The 8,198-nt window shown below is 61.2% G+C and overlaps 1 long non-coding RNA gene across 1 annotated transcript; it reads right to left on the bottom strand.

Moving 5' to 3' along the window:
* Positions 1 to 1,122: 1,122 nt before the first annotated feature.
* Positions 1,123 to 4,222, bottom strand: LOC133214832 (uncharacterized). Its single transcript, XR_009726245.1, has 4 exons — positions 3,524 to 4,222; positions 2,359 to 2,874; positions 1,765 to 1,889; positions 1,123 to 1,374 (listed from the first exon to the last, which is right to left on the bottom strand). It is a non-coding gene; the product is annotated as an uncharacterized LOC133214832 (long non-coding RNA).
* Positions 4,223 to 8,198: the final 3,976 nt, after the last annotated feature.

The following is an 8,198-nucleotide window of genomic DNA, read 5'->3' on the forward strand; positions in this document are numbered from 1 at the left end:
AACATGTCCAAAGAACAGAAGGTGAAAAAGGACAAGCTGAGGAAGACTTCTTACTTCATCCGAGGAAGACTACTTACTTCATCTGAGGAAGACTCCTTACTTCATCAGGACGACCACCAGAGGGGGCTGCGCAAGCGCAGAAGAGGCTGATGTCGTAATGGACTGATGTAGGGCATACGTATTAATTGGTGATGCAATCTGTGTTGGATACTGTATAAATTGGGAATGCTAGGTGACAAGACTGAAGCCAGATTTGGGCGCGTGCCCCTGGTTTCCCAGCGCTGCAATAAAGCACCTCATATAACCATTCCGGTGGTTATGTGTCAGTTCCTACGCTAACACTTCGGCCATCCCTCAGCCCCAAGGGAACGACACGACCCGTCAGATCCTGAAGCCTGAAGCACCAACTCTGTCCTTACCAGAAGAAGCGGCGGCGTCTTGTCCAAAGCCTGAGGGGCGCTGGCCAGAAATGGGTGCAGGAGTCCCTGGAAAGCATCACACCACTGTGAGCCGGGCTTGGCAGAGGAGGAAGAGCCTGGCTTTAGGGAGTTGGCAGCACCCGCAGGAGCCGATGCATCCGGTGCATCCAGAGGGGGCAAGGAGAGGCATTTCAGATTGCCCTCCACCCCCTAGGGCTGGGGACTGGGGACTGGGGACTGGGGCAGCGAGTGACGGAAGCACCTTCCCTTTGCACGGCAAGGCTCTGCACAGCCCCGGCACCAGCCCCTCGGGGCTGCTGAGCCCGGACGGCTCAGCCAGGTCAGGCAGGAAAGCTGCTGCCTAAATCTAACCCTGCCCTTCAGCCCCGCAGAAGCCCCGTCCACCCCAACTCACCTGGCAACACGGGCGCGCTGCCGCTTCTGGGCTGGCTGGTGTCAGTAAGGCCGGCGGTGGTGGAAACGTCTTGCCCAGAAGCGACCGATGCTGTGGTCCTCTTTGCTGCCTGTGTGCGGCTGGTGCCTGAGCAGCGCTGGGGGATGGCTGACGGGAGGGAGCAAGAAATCAGGACCCGCAACTTGCCGCATGGGACTAGCCCTTAGCATCGCCTCCCAGCGTGAGCAGCTCACAGCTCCAGCGCTGGGCAACCTCGCCCACCAGCCCGGGGACTGCAGGACACGAGTCTTCACAAGTCTCTGAGAGCATCGGAGCCGATGCAGCACTGGCCCAGGAGCTTCCTCAGCCTGTGCTACACAGGCGCCCACTGCCCTGCCAGCCCGGGCCATGGCTTTCTCCCCCTTGCCGTGCCCTTGGCATTCCCACTCTGCCCTTACCAGCCTTAGCTCCCAAGAGCCGTCGAGAGCGCTGCCATGCTGCCTCCCCCTCCTCCTCCAGGATCATGTCGGCAGTGGGGTACTCTGGGTTAAGCTCAGGGAACTGCCAAGAGAGAGCAGTAGCTTAGTTCCTTCTCAGGGCAGCCAGCAGAGCCGCTCTCAAGGAGGTGTGGAAGCAGGCCTGTGCCAGACCCATAAAACCGTGGCTCTGCCACAGCCACCGCAGAGCTCTGGACCCCATTCATTTTGGCACTGGCTTGGGGCTGAGGCCACGGCAGCCTTGCCCAGGCCGGTACCTGCTCCAGCAGCGGGCAGCAGTCAAGCACAGCTAGCACACACTGGGGCAGGGGAGAGCCTCACTTCCCACCCAGCCAAGGATGAGAGCTCCTGCCCCAAGGCAGGCAGCTCAGCCTGCCCCCAGCCCTGCAGGGACTGCACTGAGCACATTCTATCCCCAGAGGAGGGCAAAAGAGGCTGTGAGACAGCAACGTACCAGCACCAGTGGGTGGATCTCGCCAGGCACCAGCAGGCAGATGCTCCTCCTGCGTGGCCTTCCTTTCCCCAGCGATGGTGGTGGGCTCGGGGACTGCCGCCGCTCCTCCTCAGGCCTCTCGACAGCTACAGGAGGAGACAAGTCAGGAGCAGCTCCCAGCAGGGGCGTTTGGCCTCTACCGAGGGGGTTGTCCCTTCTCACTCCTCTCTGGATGCCCGTCTTGGAGGGCAGAGCCAGGGGCACGGCCTTAAGCCGCGGACAAGGCTGCGATGCCCTGGGGCAGCAGCTGGCCACAAGAGATCCAGGGGGAAGCTCTCACAAGAGCCCGCTGGGGCTCCATGGGCCAGCGGCCCCTTCCCACCTCCACAGACGCTCCTTGCACGCTGCCCACCCGAACCACAAAGCACACAAGCTGCCACACGTGGTGGCCACATCTTGCACTGTGCCACGGGACCCTCTCCGCGATGGGCACACGGGGTTTCCTCTCTCTTTCAGCTGAGGAACTGTTGGAATGAGCTGCGCCTGGCATTGGAGCACACCTGCACCAGTGGCCCATCCGAGCCCGGCACAGAGCTGGGCCCCACCTACACTCACCTTCCTCGGTCTGCACAGCCTTGCTCGCTCTTCCCGGAGTGCTGTCTTCCCGTGGCAGCGATTCCCATGCTCTGTGCAAGTGGGAGAGAGCCAGTTAGGGTCAGCGCCAGGCTGGGACAGGACATGCCAGCGCCACACGGCAAAGTCACCGCTACAGCCGTCTGAGCCCTTCAAGCTCCAACCCAGCCTGGGCACAGGGCAGGGATGGTGCCGGTCAGCGCTGCCGCCAGCACCGCTGTGGAACAAGGCAGCGGGGATGCTGACGGACCCAACAAGGGGGCTTCCCCACCACTGGCTGACCCAGCAGCCATGTCTCGCGGGCCTGGAATATCCCAGCTCCGGTGGAGAGCAGGCCTTGGGCACCAGGTGAGCTGGGAAGGCGGCTGCTTTCTTCCTGTCTGGCACTGACAAGCAGGCACTGGCTGGATGAGCAGTACGTTACCTTCCTATCCGACGTGGCACTTGGCAGCAGGATCCTTTGCCGGACTGCGGGCACTCCCTCACGCACATCCTCTTCTATCGGAATGTGGAAAGAGACCAGGAGTAACTAATTTGGCTCAGGGGAGCACAGCCTCCCTTTCTCCTGCTCACCACAGAGTAAATCCCATCCCCCAGGTGCTGGCTGCCGAGCCCAGAGCCTCTCTTACTTCAACGCTGCTCAGCTCCCCCTTGCAATGTCCATGGAAGGCAAAGTCTGAGCATCCTAAACTGAATCCACGCTGGGAGCAAGCAGCCTCCAGGCTCTTTACCGGCCTAGGCGACGGGGAGGGAGGATGCTGCTGGCCCAGCCAGAGCAAATCCTTCCTTACTGATCCGCCCCCGGTGAAACCTTTCCCTGCACAGCTGCAGAGCTCCATCAGCCAGGACTACATGCCACTCTCCCGTCTGCAAGCCCGGCCCAGGATGTGAGCAGTGGTTTATTACAGCTCAGCAGGTGCTGAGTGGGAACACAGGGCTCCCACACGTGCTGCTGCCTCCAGCTGAAAAGGCGGCAGCACAGCAAAGAGATTTTGTCCTTTCCTTTCCCCTGGATGTGTCCCCCCCTGCAGACTGGCCAGGGCAGAGTGGCGACAGGAAAAGAGCTCTGTGCTGGGCTGTGGGCTGCGGAGCTGTGCTGGCTGTTGGGCCCATGGGGCGCCCCGGGCATCTGACTGTCCCAGCGTACCGGGGCAAAGATGTCCTCAGGGCTCCGGTCCTGTGGCAGCGGGTGCCGGTGACGCATGGTCTGCGGTGGAGCTCTGCTGGGGCACAATGGTCACAGCACTGTTAGTGGCAGGAAGAGCCGATCCCATCCTCCTCCCAGGCTCACCAGAGGCAGTAGCAGCAGGACGGGTTCTCTCAGCACGGCTGAATTCCTGCGGTTGGGCCACTGTAGAGGCCATTTTGCCGTGCGGGCCACACAAAGACAGGAGCGATGTGGGCTGGCAGGGTCGCATCGCACACTAGGACCCCGTGCTCCCAGCAGCGATCCCTGCAGCACCACGCAGGGCAGCACCAAGGGCAGCAGTATGGGCCCGGCACTGCCATGGCTAGGCCACCCGAGTCCTTATCTCACCCGTGCCCTGTGCCACCTGCAGCCCTCACAACCTATGTCCCTGTGCCACCTGCCTCTGTATCCCACCCGTGTCCCTCTGCCACCTTCATCCCTGACAACCAGGGTCCCTGTGCCCCCCGTGCCCCTGACAAGGAGTGTCCTACTGCCACCCGTGTCCTTATCCCACCTTTTTCCCTGGGCCACCCGTGTCCTTATCCCACCCGCATCCTACTCCCTCGCTCACCCAAGGCAGTTGCCGCGGGTCGAGGCGCTCACCCCTCGCCCGATCACAGTGGCCGATCTGCTGTTACTGGCCATTTTCCTCTTCAAGTGCCACAGCTGCACCTCCCAAGGGGTTGGAAAGTGGGCTATCAGGCTGTGGCTGGGCCTGTACGGGGGCGACCGCAGTAGGGGATAGTGCCTGGGGGGCAGGCACCGTGGTGGAGAGCGCAGGGGCCGAAGGCGCTTGGCGGACCTGCGGGACCGCAGCACCCACCAGGTGCTGGCAGCCCCCGCGCCCAGCGCCGCTCCCAGCAGCGGTCCCTGCAGCAGGCAGGTGCCCGTCACCAACAGCGCCACTGCCAGCGCCGACGCCCAGCGCCAAGGGCAGCGCCAGGGGCCCGGCAGCGCCATCGCTCTCCCTCTTCTGCAAACCGGCCCGGAACGCACTGCGGGAGCCGCGCCCCGGCACCTCGATAGTCGCCGCGTTCTGGAGCTCGTGGCCCTGTTCCACCGGCCCTGCCCATCCACCCGCCTTCTATTGACAGCCCTGGGCCACCCGCGTCCCTGGCAACCACTGTCCCTGGGCCACCCCTGTCCTGAGCCAGGACTTAGTGCCTGGGCTCTCCTTCAGAGATGGGTCATGTTAGCACCGAGCTGAGCACACAGGAGAGGCTGGGAGTGCAGCAGTTAGCACAGAAAGTGCCAGCGAGGGAAAGCCAGGCTGATGGCACGCTGCTCTGCCTGCAGGGCCCTCGCTCCTGCTGGTCACAGGCCCAGGGTACTTTTGGGACACCAGCTCTGAGCTCCTGTGCTTGCCCTGTCCTCACTGCAGCTCCCTGGAGCTGAGCCCAGCTTGCCCTAGGTTGCAGCTGAGCAGGTGCTCAAGGCACAGAGGCAGGGCTGTGCCCTTGGCCACTCCTGGATCTTTCCTTTGGGACGAGCAGCAACTTTGTCTGACGATTCCCAAAGATCCTTTTTCTCACTCCCAGCCTCCTGCTGGGCTCGCTCAGCTGATGGGGAGCCCATGGGCCTGGAGCCCCACGGGGGTGCAGGGGTCTCTGGGAGTGCCAAGACACCTCGATGCCTCCTCCTCAGTGTCCCCTCGCAGCCGATGTGAGCTGTGCTTCCAAATGTGCTGCAGGTAGGGAGCAGCAGCAGGAGTCCTGCAAGGGAGGAGCAGTGCTTGGTGGGGTCTGAGGAGCAGTCATGTCCCAGGCAGAAGAGGTGCACGTCGAAAACGGGTGAGGGAAATGCCTGTGAAAAGCTGAGGCTGGGTGACCAAGGATGGTGAGGCCACGATGTTCTCCAGGGGTAGTGTATGGGCTCCTGAAGTTTCAGGCAGGTCCCTGTACATAAAGGAAGAGTTTCCATGGGACTTGACTGAGTTCCCACTCCTCAGACACCTGCAGCAGCTGATGGAGGTGGATTACAAACTGCTCGTCCCAGTACATGCGCAATTTTGGGTTATTGTTAGCATTAGGGTTAGGGGTTAAGTTTAGGGTTAGTGTTAGAGTTAAGGTTAGGGGGTTTAGAGTTAGGTATAGGCTTAGGGTTTGGGTTAGGGGGTAGGGCACATCTGGGCCACAGATGAAAAACAATTTGGATCTGGGGAGGATCCCCATCCTCTCCGGACTCCCCAGCTGGCTCCAGAGCACCCAAACATGGGGAGGGGCACCAGCAGAGAGGGGAAGAGAAGGGAGCAGAGGGACTGCCAGGGCTGGAGCAAAGGTTTGCACCTTAGGAAACACGGCAAAATAAAGCCAGAGAGGAAAGGCTGCAGAGCTGCAGAGACGTTCATCCAGCCTTGGTGGGGAAATCTTCCAGTAGGAAGAGCTTGGTTCACCCCATGCCACCCTGGGAGCTGCCACCCAGCACGGTTTCTTGCTGGCAGTAGAGAATGGGCCTGGCCCCATCTCTCCTGTCCCATCTCAGGGCTGCTCTGGACCAGAGCCCTGCGGGTGGGGGGCCAGCAGCACTGGCCATTACTTCTTATGGGAATGATGGATCCGTGCCTTTAGCCGCTTGTGAGTTCCCTGGGTCCTGGATCTTGTCTGTCTTGAAGAGGCAGGGGTGGATGAACCTGGAAGCACAAAGTTTAGCTCAGGTCTCTGCAGCCGCACTCCGAGCTGGCAGCGGGGCTACCACAATCCCTATCCCCGGGGGAATGGAAGGTTTTACATCCCCAGAGCCCAGCAGCCACCACCCGAGCCGGCTCCTACAGCACAGCCTGGCCCTTCCGCCATCCCCCAGCCCAAGGGGACAACACTTGTCCAAGGGGGCATCAGCTCCTCGAGGCTGAAGCACCAACTCCCTCACTACCAGGGGAAGCGATGCCTTCTCCAAGGCCTGAGGGGCGCTGGCCAAAGAAAGGTGCAGGAGTTCCTGGAAGGCAACACACCACTGTGAGCCGGGGTCAGCAAAGGAGGAAGAGCCTGGCTTTAGGGAGCTGGCAGCACCCGCAGGAGCCGATGCATCCGGTGCATCCAGAGGGGCAAGGAGCGACATTTCGGATTCCCCTCCAACCCCCAGGCCTAGGGCTGGGGCTGGGGCAGTGAGTGAGGGAAGCACCTTCCCTTCGCATGGCAAGGCTCTGCACAGCCCCAGCCCCAGCCCCAGCCCCTCAGGGCTGCCCAGCCAGGTCAGGCAGGAAAGCTGCTGCCTAAATCTAACCCTGCCCTTCAGCCCCGCAGAAGCCCCGTCCGCCCCGACTCACCTCCCAGCACGGGTGCGCTCCCACTTCTGTGCTGGCTGGTGTCAGTAAGGCCGCTGCTGCTGGAATCGGCCAGCCCAGAAACCACCGATGCTGCGGTCGCTGATGCTGCCTGTGTGCGGCTGGTGCCCGAGGAGCCCTGGGCGGTGGCTGTGCCCAGGGACGTACCTTCCCCACTGGTGCTGGGGCCCTCATCTGCCGGGAGGGAGCCCGAAATCAGGACCCACAACTTTCTGTATGGGACTACCCCTTAGCAGAGCCTCCCAGCATGAACACCTCACAGCTCCGGCCCTGGGGACCCTTGCCCATCACCCTGGGGACTGAGGGACACGAGCTCTCCCTCCCAACCCTTCACCAGGCTCACACTCTGCCCATGGGAAGCAGGGCTCCATCTCCAGCCCTCTGGTTTCCCCTGTTCCCATGCCCATTGCTCCCATGCAGTGGGCACAGCTGTAGCACTGGGGCTGGCTCAGGTCCTCGGGGGGCTGCACAAGGGAGCCTTTTGGGGGCAGATGCCAGGGGAGCTGTAGGTGATCAAAAGGAAATGGTGATGCAAGGGCAGGAGCTCTTGCATGTGCAGCCTGTGGCTGCCCCATCCTGCTTGAGCCTTGCCCCCACCTTCCCTGCCTGCCCTCTCCCAGCCATACAGAGGATGCTGCGGCCATCCTTGGGCTTGGGGAGCACCACAGGTGCTTCATTCAGCCCATCCACCTCTGCTTGAGAGCATAAAGACTCCTCTGGTTGCCGCTGCCAAGGCACTTGTCTGTACTTGCCCCTCTGCAAACCGAACGCTGCAGCACCATGGGGAGCATCCGCAGGCAGAGGCAGCACTTGGTGATGGGGCAGCCGACCTGGCCCTGCCTCTTCACTGTTGTCTGATCTCAGAGGTGCCTTCAGAGCATCCCCAAGGGCTCCCTGCTGCCTGCCCCTGGGCTGGGCTAAGGTCTCTCCATGGGAAACACCGACTCAATAGAAACCACAGCGTGGTGATTAAGTATCCTTCCCAGCACAGTTGTGCAGTATTGCCCTGAAACTGCCCCTGCTCGAAGCAGAAGCAAAGTGAAGGAAACCCAGTGAAATAATAATAACTCGTAATAATAATACAAATAGTAGTAACTGTTGTTCGACCACACAGCTGTGTTGGAACAGGGGAAGCCAGTAACCGCCAGTAGAGGGTGCTGGAAAGCGGCACCCTGCGCCCTGGCCCAGGCACCAAACACGGGCAAGGCAGACGTGAACACAGACTGTTTATTTGAAGTGGGGACATAAAAAGCGGGAAGGTGAGCGGGGGAAGATTGCACCTTCACAGTAAAACAAGACTAAAATGGTAGTAAAAAAACCAATATGACAACTGTGGTAGAAGAAGAGAGTAAC

Source organism: Neopsephotus bourkii, unplaced genomic scaffold, assembly GCF_033783945.1.
Source record: "Neopsephotus bourkii isolate Nb327-2 ecotype Australia unplaced genomic scaffold, CSIRO-AGI_Nbou_v1 NB_937, whole genome shotgun sequence".
NCBI classification, from domain to species: Eukaryota; Metazoa; Chordata; class Aves; order Psittaciformes; family Psittacidae; genus Neopsephotus; species Neopsephotus bourkii.